We start from the raw sequence: 13,476 nt of genomic DNA on the forward strand, positions 1-13,476 counted from the left end.
GCACCCACCCTGTGGAATGCCCTCCCATCAGATGTCAAGGAAATAAACAACTATCTGACTTTTAGAAGACATCTGAAGGCAGTTTAGGGAAGTTTTTAATGTTTGATACTTTATCACCTTAATAATAATAATAATAATAATAATAATAATAATATTCTGTTGGGAGCCGCCCAGAGTGGCTGGGGAAACCCAACTAGATGGATGGGGTATAAATAATAAATTATTATTCTTGTTGTTGTTGTTGTTGTTGTTTGTTGTTATTATAGCACTGTTATGTGGTTGCGATAATAACAGTTATAGGTAGCTATTCTTTTTCCCTGTGAAACAAAGTAAAGCTTTAGATTCATGTGGTAGCCGTGTTAGTCTGACAAAGTAAAAATAAAAATAAAAATTGTCCAGTAGCACCTTAGAGACCAACTAAGTTTTTCTGGGTATAAGCTTTCGTGTGCATGCACACAAAAGTGTGTATCTGGCACGCAAAAGCTTATATCCAGAACAAACTTAGTTGCCATTGATTTTGAGGTGAAGAAAATGGTTTATTTGGTCATTTATATTTAAAATGAAAAGGGTTGTGGTTTTTTAACAACACAAAGTTACTACACACTCCTACACCTGTAATTAGGTCTCATTGATCTGAATGGGACTTATTCAAATCAAGGTATGAATAGCCTAGAGAAAAGATGGGGAACCTGCGACCCACCAAGTATTGCTGGTCTCCAACCCTTCATCAGCCTCAGCCAGCATGACCTATGTGTTAGGTATGATTAATTTAATTCACACAGAAATGGGAAAATGCCTGTGTATTAATGAAGGTTTGAAATGGGGAAATGGCTAAATGTGTATTCTCTGAATGTGGCAGAGGACAAAAGGATGTGGTAAATGGTTCTCCAGGAGCTCCATAGCCGTAGGCAGGCTAAGGCAGGCTGGAATGTGGGAGAGGGACACAGCTTGAATTTTTGGGATTATCTTTTATTTCTAAGATACTGAGCCTGTGCTGGATAGCACAATATACTGTATGGATATTTTTGATGTACATTTGATGTTTTAATCCTGTTATAAAGAAAGTTCTGCAAGTAAAACTTTGAATAATATTTTTATGGGTCTGGACAATGCATTATTTCCAAAAAGAGTCAGTTATTATGCTTCCAGTCACTTGAAACTGTGCAATATTAATATCTGTAATACTGTGGCTCCAGATGAATGGGCTCTGCCACATCTGGTGGGGCACATGCTCCAATCTCTGGTCTAGAAGCTTGACTCCTAAGCAAACGTACCTCAATCTATGGCTCTTAGTACCTAATGAATGTGCTTTGAACTGGAACCTTAAATTGGTTTTTTAACCTGTTTGATTGGCATGGTACCCTGGAAATTGTAATTCTGTACTTGCAGTTTTTATCACTGCATGTTGTTTTAAATGGTTTAATGCTGTAACCTGTCCGGTGTCGTGGCTAATGCAAGAAAAGTTGTTGTTGATGATGATGTAACCTGCCCTGGGACCTTAGGGTGAAAAGCAGTGATGAAAGAAAGAAAGAAAGAAAGAAAGAAAGAAAGAAAGAAAGAAAGAAAGAAAGAAAGAAAGAAAGAAAGAAAGAAAGAAACTATAGGATGCTCTAGGATTGCCTTAGAGCAAGTTAATATACGAAGTTAATATATGAAGATAAATTTATATGTCAGGGATGGATAATCTGTTGTTGGATGTTGTTGGACTACAGGTCCCATCATCCTAGTTCATTGACCATACTGGGGCTGATGGGAGTTGGAGTCCAACAACATCTGTAGGCTCAAAGGTTTTTCATCTCATTTATTGACATGAAGTAGTGATTCTTACTCACTCATACACACACACGCTTTCTCTCTCACACACACTCCCTGCCCTTCCTGCTTTTATTGCAGCTGCTGATCTAAAGTTGGTTCATATCGATGAACTTCAGTTCAGTACTCCTAGTTGCTGGCTCTTTGAAGAGCAGCAGCTTCCTGCGGTTTTAATTTTTTACTGACTATTGACATTTGTTCTTAGTTGAGGGGGGCGCATCATTGCCAGAGGTTCCAGCTAAGATGAAGGACTCACCCCGCTGGATTTTGCAGGCCTACACAGTGAGAGGATATGGCAAAGCATTTGAAGTCTCCGTTTTCAAATGTGGTAGAGATAGCATCACTCTCCCGCACCTTGCCATCCAAGCACTTAGAAAAGAAAACACCACGGAGCTGTGATTTTGTTCACGGCTAGAGAAATAAATTGTTTTTATGTTATTTATTTTGAGATGTACAAGTCACCACAAAACTCTAGTAGTGGCTCACAAACAAAATGTAAATGCATCTTTCATACTTACCTGAAGAAAGTATGAAAACTTTAAGGAGAAATTTTAAAATAGCATTTGAGCAATGAATAAAGCATCTTCAGATTAAAATGCAACCTACCCCCCTCCTGCAACTACCTAGTGGAATGGTGTTTGTTTCTTTAGCATCTAAAATTAGAGCCAAAAATTCTATTTAGGCATGTGTTATCTGTGGGTATCGAACCACTAAAGAGGCCAGTGAGAATGGCCAATACTTGGGTTGCCCAGAGGTTAAGAGCTGCTGCTCCTTCCCTCAGCCACAAAGCCCTGGGAACACACACAATCCCCCTATGCGTTCTTTCAGCATGTGAGGGGATTTTTGTGAACCCTGAAATCCGTTACCTGACCTCTCCATGACTGCTTCCAGATGGGTGTTTGTTGTGGTGTGGTGTAGTGGTTAAGAGCGGTGGACTCATAATCTGGTGAACTGGGTTTGATTCCCCGCTCCTCCACATGCAGCTGCAGGGTGACCTTGGGCTAGCCACACTTCTTTGAAGTCTCTCAGCCCCACTCACCTCACAGAGTGTTTGTTGTGGGGGAGGAAGGGAAAGGAGATTGTTAGCTGCTTTGAGACTCCTTAGTGTAGTGATAAAGCGGGATATCAAATCCAAACTCTTCTTCTTCTTCTTGTGGGACCAGTGAATCCATGCAAGTTTTTTGTCCAAAGAACACTGCTGCCATCTTTCATTTCCCCTTCATTTAATATAGATTCAACAAGTAAAACAACAACAACCGATCACTAACAAACCTTTTGTGATCCCTCCATGGCCTGTTTCACATTAAGGCCCCTCTTGAAGCAGCCAGTGACAATCCTATAATCAAAAGCAAAGGGAAGATCTGGCTGGTGCCAAACAACATGGCTAGATGGTCGATGGGGAGAGAGACTATGGCCAGCACATAACTCTGGTGCTCAAAAGTTTGCAATGGCCACCCATATGCCACTGGGCCAGGTTTAAGTTTATTACATTAATTTACAAGGCCCTTGGCAGTTTGGGCCCAGGATACCTCAGGACCGCCTAATCCTATATCTCCCTTCCTGCTCACCAAGACCTTTGGGGGAGTCACTGTTAGTGGCCTCACAGCTCAGATGCACAGATCATATCCACCAGCAGCAATGTTGTGGACTCAATTTTATGGAACTCCCTTCCAGTTGAGGTCAGCCCACCCTACTGATCTTCTGGTACCTACCGGATACTTTTTTATTCCAGCGGGCATTTTATTGAAGTTTTATAGTTTTTACTGATTTTTACCATTTATTGCTCACCTTTCTAAACCACTTACAGACTATTGTATTTAAGCAGTATGTTTAAATTAAATAAAATACACATTTTATTGGATTTGTATGGTGCACTAGCTTTCTACTGTTTGAAGGAGCCACGTTAGTCTGTTGTGGCAAGAACAACAAAGGAAGCCAATACTGTAGTTCTGGAGGCATCACATTGTGCCATCTTGGGAAGGTTGTTTCATTTCACTATGCCTTGTTTTGCCTGATAATCTGAAATTGTAGAGTACATTCTGCACTGAAGCTTCTAGACAAAAGGAATTGCTGATGGATGTCGTGGAGTTATCTGCTGAAAACACTTTGACTGTAATGAATCTTACAACTTAAACCTATATATATATATATATCCATTCTGCTATAGTGGCTCAGCCAGCCATGGATGAATTAGTTGATATTGTAGAAATATAGATAATATAATATTTTTGTTGTTCTTGCATGTGTGTGAGGCATCAGCAATGATAAATAATGTGTGTGCTGGAACCTATGAGCAATGACGAGCGAAGCTGATAAGAGTCATTTGGTGATAGGAGAAATGACGTCGGCTTTTCCAGATGAGAAGTGACCAGCCAAGATTTTAAGATGGATCGAATATATATATATATATGGTTTTTATATGGTCCCAATAGCTGTGTGTATAGCTTGTGAAACAGAAGCTAGTCTCATTTCTTTCAGCTCAAGGTACTTCAGTTCATTTGTCCATCCAATATAGGAGCCAGTTGATAAGCCTTATATAAAAGATATGCAATGAATGCTGAAGAACTGATTGCAGTGCTGCTCTTAGCTCTATTCCTGGACACGTTGTGCTTGTTTGTACATTTAGAATGTCATAAAGGCATGGATTCATAATAAATGCTGGCTGCTACAATGTGCACACACACACAAAAAAGAGCCTGAGGTATTAAATGAAATAGAATTGGCTACAGGCTAACAGGAAAACATGGTACAACACAGTGGTTCCTCGGGTTAAATACTTAATTCGTTCCGGAGGTCCGTTCTTAACCTGAAACTGTTCTTAACCTGAAGCACCATTTCAGCTAATGGGGCCTCCTGCTGCCACCGCGCTGCCGGAGCACGATTCCTGTTCTCATCCTGAAGCAAAGTTCTTAACCTGAAGCACCATATCTGGGTTAGTGGAGTCTGTAACCTGAAGTGTATGTAACCCGAGGTACCATTGTATAGATTCATGGTAATCAACATAGTACTCTCCACATGTTGCAGAATATAGCTCCCATCCACTCCAGTAAGCATGCCTAATGGTTGGGCAGTAATTTGGCTAGCAGAGACATAGCTAAACCAAATGTGGCCAATATCCTCAGAGTGGTCCTGTGGCCCCAGGAAGGGCTAACATAGACTGTCATCCAGAACATCTGCCTGTAAAATGGGTTCTGGTCTTTAGTGTTACAGTCCTTCCATTTGAAGAGAGTAGGAGGGATGGACCATCCAAGAAAGGCTTAGCTCTGCTGTCTCTCAACTAGTCTGCAAATTTCTCTCAAAAGAATTAGCAATACAAGATTCTCAGATGTCCCAAAGGTAGCAATTGATATAGCCAAATAACATACCCAAAACTTTAGATCCAGACCTTGGAGACTTGTCCCATTCCACTGAATCCATATGTTTCCGTTCTTCCTTGCTGAGTAGTTTCCTGAAATGAACATTCAAAGCTACTGGATTGCTTTCACTAAATGTAGGGCCAGTTTGGCTTTTGATGGTGAGGGGCGGAGAGGGGAAAACAAAGCTCTTCCCCTACAGGTACATTTCTGTTGTCAGTAAGGCCTGGCTTTCTCCTGTGCTCTAGCCCAGAGATTTCAAGTGCCTCTGTGGCAAAATAACATTTCATTTCCAGGGCAATTTGGCCTTAGGCAAATACAGATTTCAGCAATTGCTGCCCAGTGTGATGGTATCTCTGGCACCAGTGGCTTGGCTGATCTGCATAAAATGCTATTCAGTGCTCGGAGCAGGAAGGCTAAAATGAAAGCGGGTGGGAGAAGGTTGTTTGCTGGATATGTTTTGTTTTATTTATTCAGCGGCTTCTTTCTCCACAGAGTCTTTTCCTGCTTCACGCTGATAAGCAGTCTCTCTCTTTACTCAATCCCACCCCTGCTGGCTTTTGTCAGTCTAGTTTCTTCTGGGCTCACGTCATTAGCATGTTGACTGCATACATTAAGAAGGCACCTTTCACACTCTCCAAAACCTAAACACAGCTAAAAGGACGAGTGTCTTGGAACCAATGATTCCAGGTATGGTTGGCCAGAAAGGATTTGCTGTCCTGGGAGCAGACTTTGGAATAGTGGAAGAAGAAGAAGAAGAAGAAGAAGAAGAAGAAGAAGAAGAAGAGGAGGAGGAGGAGGAGTTTGGATTTGATATCCTGCTTTATCACTACCCGAAGGAGTCTCAAAGCGGCTAACATTCTCCTTTCCCTTCCTCCCCCACAACAAACACTCTGTGAGGTGAAAATAAAAAAAAATCCTTCCAGTAGCACCTTAAAGACCAACTAAGTTAGTTCTTGGTATGAGCTTTCGTGTGCATGCACACTTCTTCAGATACACCTGAAGAAGTGTATCTGAAGAAGTGTGCATGCACACGAAAGCTCATACCAAGAACTAACTTAGTTGGTCTTTAAGGTGCTACTGGAAGGAATTTTTTTTATTTTGACTATGGCAGACCAACACGGCTACCTATCTACTCTGTGAGGTGAGTGAGGCTGAGAGACTTCAGAGAAGTGTGACTAGCCCAAGGTCACCCAGCAGCTGCATGTGGAGGAGCGGAGACGCGAACCCGGTTCCCCAGATTACGTGACTACCGCTCTTAACCACTACACCACACTGGCTCTCAGAAGCTGCCTTATAATGAGTCAGAGCCATTGGTCTATCCAGCTCAGCATCGTCCGCTCTGATTGACAGTGGCTCACCAGGATTTTCGACAACAGACATTCCCAGTCCTATCCAGAGTTACAAGGAATTAAACCTGGGACTGTTCACATGAAAGTCAGTTACTCTGCCACCAAGCTACAGCTCTCTCTCTCTCTCTCTCTCTCTCTCTCTCTCTCTCTCTCTCTCTTTCTTAAAACCTCACAAACATGATGAAGTTCTAACACTACCATTTGTGTCAGCCTTGGCTATATCACCAGACAATTGCCGGATGGTCACCTTTGCTGACAACCTAAAGAACACAAGAAAGTTAAAATTATTTGGTTGTTTTATGAAGGCCACAAAGGGCTAAGCCCTAGGGAATTGAGGCATTCGTATTTTTTTAAAAAGCCACAGTTTTATGGCTATGGAATACACAACTTTGTACTCAAATAAACCAGCTGTCTGAGATTTTGCTTTCTCATGGTCTCTGCTTCACTGAGTGGTGGGGAAATTTCAAGGCCAGCATTTTATACTAGAAAGCTGTGGATGAAAATAAGGAAAGAACCTTTCCAACAAAGCGAATGGACAAGAGTTTTATGGTGTCACTCTCATATATCTATTTGTCTGAAAATATGCAAGCAGAGCAAGGCAACACACTGGGCAGAGGGGCAGAGGGACCGTGCTGATCTCTACAGAGCAGAAACCAGAGTTATCTCTAAAGTAAACTGTTCCTCTATCTTTAAACTTCATTGGATTAGTTTTTAGAATCCTGTATGGTTGACATCTGGTCAACCACTGGGAGAACAGGATGCTGCACTAGATGGACCAACGGCCTGATACAGCAGGCTCTTCTTATGGTCTTGTAGTGATAGGGCTTGGCTCAAGAGCAAACTACAAAGGCTAGCCTACCTTTGGCCACTACATCATCACTTGAGCATAGAACCTGGTTTTCTAAGTGTGTATTAACAACTTATAGGCACACTGCCACAGATCTCAGAGAGTACGAGCTGCTTAAGAATTTGTGCTCAATTCCTGCCAGCAACCCTGGGTTCTGCCATTGCCATGCACCCACAGATCATGGGGAAACTCAGAAGACCACCTCCCCCCCCCTTTCTTGGGAAGGGAATTATTAGTATCTCTCTCTGCCTCTTTTATGTTGAATGGTTTTAAAATAAGATTAGGCATGCTCATAGAGGATAAGGCTGTCAGTGGCCACTAGCCATGACAGGTATGTTCTACCACCACAAGTGGGAGACGTTGGGTAACTGGACATAGGAGGGGTTTAATTTCCTTCATGAGCATACATCACCCCATGAATGAGCTAACTGAAGGTGCAAGGTCGGCCAAGTCAGTTGCTATAGTAATAGCCCAGTGCCCTGACTATATTTGTGATTAATGCATGTAAGCTCAGCAGCAGAGTCTGTTAGTTGTCCTGTGTGACATCTTGAATTGCTGAACGTATTTGGAGCAACAGAGATACTTTGTACGTGCATGTATCTGTATATATCTGTAACTTCAAAAGCCTATAAGCTGTATAAGTCTCATAAGCCTATAAGAACTGTTTGACTGAGCCGTATCTTCTGCAGCAGTGAACTATTTGAACCTTTACCTGCTTGCATGTGTTGACTGGTACTGGGAGCAACTTCCATTGCATGGGTATCTCACCTGAGATTCCAAACAAGAGAGTCTTACTGTATTCAATTTATGCTTGTGAGCTTCCCATGGGCATCTGCTTGGCCACTATGACAACAGGATCCTGGACTAAGTGTTCTTTGGCATGATCCAGCAGACTCTTATGCTCTCTGGACCCTCATTTAATTCTAAACTCCAATCACTTGCATTCAGGCTTTTCCTCCTTTTAGACCTCCATTGTTTTCTTCATGGTTCTCTAGTACCCAACAAAGATAAGGCATTTATCCACCTGTCTCCGTTTAAGCTTATGGTTCAGGCAACATGGTTTGGGTAGCCTGTCTAATTTGTAACAACTAATCATCATGCTGTTTTATCTTTCTGTTCTGGTGCTGCAAGCTGCAAAGCAATTTTAGTCATGAGCAGATCTGGCAACACTGGGCAGTTCAACCTGCTCACTTATTTATTTCCCTCTCCCCAAAGGAAGAGCTTGACACAAATTCTAATTGCCTGGTGAAGCTGCCAGCCATCAAAGCCCACTATGTAAGGTTCCCTAACAAGTATACAAAAACCTGGGGACATTGAAGCATTTTATATAACTAAAGGCATGCTTACAGCAATATTGTCCTAACATGCTTTTAAACTGTTAATGACGCCAGCAATCCCTATACACGGGAGAGTGACACTCAAAAAAGGTAACTGCAAACAGGGAAAGTTTGATTGTGCCAATCAAGCCCAGTTGCACCATATTCTCTGGATCAGAGGATGTTTCATAAAAATCCTTTGCTGAACTGGGGCCCAAGTGGAACACAAAGGCAATGGCCCAGGCCTGCTGTTGCCGTCAGTAAGTATTATTCAGTAGCTTACTGCCTCTGAACCTGGGAGTTTCCATTTATCATCAGCATCAAGAAAGGTCCCCCCCCCCCCCTAAATTGAGTTCCATGACTGCTGAAGATGAAATGATTCTGGGAGATTTTCTGTTGGTGTGTATAGCGAGTCATTTATTTAGGCAGAATTGTATTCTTATCTTAGGTATTGTGAGTGGCAAAGCTGCTTGGTGCATAACTCAAAAGCATCCACAAAGCTGGCCCCTATGGATGAAGGATGGGAAACCTGCAGCTCTTCAGATGTCGTCAGACTACAGCTTTCATCATCTATGACCACTGACTATGCTGGCTGGGGCTTATAAGAGGTGTAGTCCAATAATATCAGCAGAACTGCAAGCTCCCCGTCCCTGCTATTTTGACTTTCTAATGGTGACATAACTTTCTTAAAACTGAGCTCTCTAAGCAATCAGCAGTCTCTGAGCAAACAGGCTGTGTGATTGCTCCCTGGTGAGAGAAAGGTACTACTCCTATGCTCAGAGGCACCTTTTTAAAATTCACACCTCAGTTTGTCTGCTTTGGTACTAAAAACAGATTTGGGGTCTGGGAAACGGTGCAGATGTAGACCTCATCACAGTGACCCTGCCAATTACAGTGCTATGTATCTGCAAATGCCAGCCATTATTTGACGCTGCATCTCCCTTGCCTAATTCCATATTCACACATCCCTGTTTCTAGCTGAGGCAATTGCTAATCTCTTTAAAAGAGCCAAAACCCTTTCAAAGCTCGGAGTGACAAGAGACAGAGGGAATGGAAGAATGTGCTTGTGCATCTGTTGCAGTGTTACAGTGTCTTTCTCTAACAAGAATCAGACACGGCAGGAGCAATAGGAAGTAGGAAAACACATTTTTTTCTCTATACAGTGGTACCTTAGTTCTCAAACTTAATCCGTTCCGGAAGTCTGTTCCAAAACCAAAGCAGTCCAAAACCAAGGTGCACCTGGTAATGCAAATTAATCCATTCCAGACTTTTAAAAACAACCCCTAAAACAGCAGTTAAACGTGAATTTTACTATCTAACGAGACCATTGATCCATAAAATGAAAGCAATAATCAATGTGCTGTACTATAAAATAAATAAGACAGTATTGTAGATGATAAAAAAAAAAACTTACCTGTACTGATGATAGTCACACAATCAATCAATCAATCAATCAGTAGCTGAACAGGGTTCCACACAGTCACAAAAACAAATTAACCGAAAAAGCCTCAAAAACGCAAAATAAATAGCAAATAAATAAATAAATAAATAGCAAAAACAAAAGCACCAAATATAGTGGTACCTTGGTTCTCTAGCTTGGTGCATTCCGGAAGTCCATTTGGCTTCCAAAATGTTCGAAAACCAAGGCACGGCTTCTGATTGGTGCAGGCGCCCTGGAAAGAGTAGCCGACAGCCGCATTGGACGTTCGGCTTCTGAAAACCATTTGAAAACCGGAACACTTACTTCTGGGGTTTTGGCGTTTGGGAACCAAGGTGTTTGGATACCAAGGTGTTTGAGAACCAAGGTACCATTGTATGTATCAAATTAGGGGCCGTGCCCCTCTCCTCCTCCCCTGTTTGTGCAGCTCCCCTTGCTTAGTCATTGCAATGTGTGGGAGGAGGAAGATGCAGGAGGCTCCTGTGGGGGTGGTTTGCATGCAAGGGGGTTATACACCAATGAAGTGTGGTCCAGGAACCTTGAGACTGCTATTTGTGGTAAGGATATGAACAAGGGGGGTGGGGTAAGAAGAGAGATTTCAATCTTCTTGCCATCTACAGCTCCCCTGTCCCTCCTGTTAGCCTTCCACCTGCTGAGCCTCACTGTCAGGCAAGCCAGCCCTCCTTTGTGTGTTTCCACAAGAGGTCCAGAGGGTGGCAACACAATAACAGGCTTTTTCTGTGGTGACTCCCTGCTTGTGGGCTACTTTTCCCAGGGAGGTTCGCCTGACGCCATTGTTTGTTGTTGTTGTTTAGTCGTTTAGTCGTGTCCGACTCTTCGTGACCCCATGGACCAGAGCACGCCAGGCACTCCTGTCTTCCACTGCCTCCCGCAGTTTGGTCAAACTCATGCTGGTAGCTTTGAGAACACTGTCCAACCATCTCGTCCTCTGTCGCCCCCTTCTCCTTGTGCCCTCCATCTTTCCCAACATCAGGGTCTTTTCCGGGGAGTCTTCTCTTCTCATGAGGTGGCCAAATTATTGGAGCCTCAGCTTCACGATCTGTCCTTCCAGTGAACACTCAGGGCTGATTTCCTTAAGAATTGATAGGTTTGAACTTCTTACAGTCCATGGGACTCTCAAGAGTCTCCTCCAGCACCACAATTCAAAAGCATCAATTCTTCAGCGATCAGCCTTCTTTATGGTCCAGCTCTCACTTCCATACATCACTACTGGGAAAACCATAGCTTTAACTATACAGACCTTTGTTGGCAAGGTGATGTCTCTGGCGCCATTGTTTAGGCACCAGGGGGAAAAAACATTCCTCTTCTCCCAGGCCTTTTGCTAATTAATGGGGGGGTATTGTTTCTGTTTTTATGTATTTTTGTGTTTTTATATTGTGAACCACCCAGTGATCCTCAGATGAAGGGTAGTTACTGGAATTTAATCAATAATGGAACAGAGGAGGCCTGGGCATGATGTGAGGGTGTAAACAGTGGCGTAGCGTGGGTTGTCAGCACCCGGGGCAAGGCAAGTAATTTGCGCCCCCTAACCCGTGGATTTGCGCCCCCTAACCCATGGATTTGCGCCCCCTAACCCTAACCCCCAGATGTTGCACCTGGTGCGGCCCGCCCCCCCCCTGCACCCCCCACGCTACGCCACTGGGTGTAAATGGGCAGAAACTGAAACTGCAGGATAGAAGAGAGCAGTGGTATCAGAAATGGAGCTGGGAAGGTGGAAAGCAAGCTTAATAGTTGCATGGAGTAGGAAGGGGAAGGGAGTTAATGTGGGGGGAGTGACAGCGGAGTTGGTGAGCAGAGGTAGCAGGGGTGCAACTTCTAGTTCCTAAAAAGGAGGGGGAGGAGGAGGCGTGAGCACCAGCTGTACCCAGTGCTATTTTTCTAGAAAATAAGGTTCCGGAACTCGCCATGAACGCCTCCCTTGTTCCCTTATAATGACAATGGCGCCCACCTGAGAGGCTGAAAAAAGCCCTGGCTGTACCAGTAACAATTTAAAGTCTTTTCCTGAACACCTCACAGCTGTACCATAGAATGTCCTAAAAGAACCTGAAGCAAAAATAATAACAGTATGTATTTCCTTGTGTTTCTTATGGATCAGGTGTGTCGTTGCAGGAATGTGGAGCCCTTTATAGATACGTTGTATACAAGGCCTAGCATACCCTCCCGAATGAGTAGCAGAATGTCTTTCTTCCCTGCTCACCCCCCCCCCCAAGCCATTTACCTTTCAACTCAATCATGCCTGCTTTGTGTTCTCAGCTCGGTGATGACAGTACAAGCACTTAGGGTTTCAATAAAAGAGAATAAATGGTGTCTGAAGACTTTCCCGTTACTCTGTAGTCCTCCCACTCCCCCTCCTGGTAAACAAGAGCTAAACAACCATATATATGTAGCAGAGGAGACACAGAGGAGACAAAGAGAAATTATAATTTCATTGCCAGAACTCCTGAGACCATGCTCCATCAACTGCAACAGATTTCATCAACATCATCTGGTGCCTCAATGAGAGGAATACTATACAAAATCAGCATAATTGTTGCCTGGATCCTTTACTGCCTACAGGTTGTGATTTCTTTCAATGAACTTTTTAGACTCCTCACATTTTTGCCTTCCATTGTTCAGGTTTTCTATGAACCAAGAACCATAATCCATGCAAATGCATGCCAGATACAGAAGGGTCCTACTCCAAGACCCTTTCATTCTGAAAGTGTGTCCTTCATGTTGCCCATACAGACATTTTCTGCATTACACCATCTCTCTGAGCAGCTTGCAGTCTGCATTGCGCAGATGCCACTGGACCACATCCATGTCTCCTGAAGCCATTCCCTGGCAGATCATTACTCCTGCAGAGGTGTGTCCCCCAGTATCCAGTGCTGGCAGGAAAACATTTCATGCAGTTGCACTGATCCATGTGTCAAGCCCGTTAACAAATGTTTGGTCATTTGTGCATCAGATCAAAGCTTTCATTGGCATCCAGTATATTCCATGCAGGGATGTGAGTGGCACTGTGGTTTAAACCACTAAGCTTCTTGGGCTTGCTGATCAGAAGGTTGGCGGTTCGAATCCCCGTGACGGGGTGAGCTCCCATTGCTCGGTCCCAGCTCCTGCCAACCCAGCAGTTTGAAAAACATGCTTTTGACTTGCACATCAAAGTGCAAGTAGATAAATAGGTACCGCTCTGATGGGAAGGTAAACAGCATTTCCATGCGCTGCTCTGGTTTGGCAGAAGCAGCTTAGTCATGCTGGCCACATGACCCTGAAAAACTGTCTGTGGAGAAACACTGGCTCCCTCCGCCAGAAAAGCGAGATGAGCGTTGCAACCCCAGTGTTGTTCGCGACTGGA

The sequence above is a fragment of the Podarcis liolepis genome, assembly GCF_965112155.1.
Source record: "Podarcis liolepis genome assembly, chromosome: 2".
NCBI lineage: Eukaryota > Metazoa > Chordata > Lepidosauria > Squamata > Lacertidae > Podarcis > Podarcis liolepis.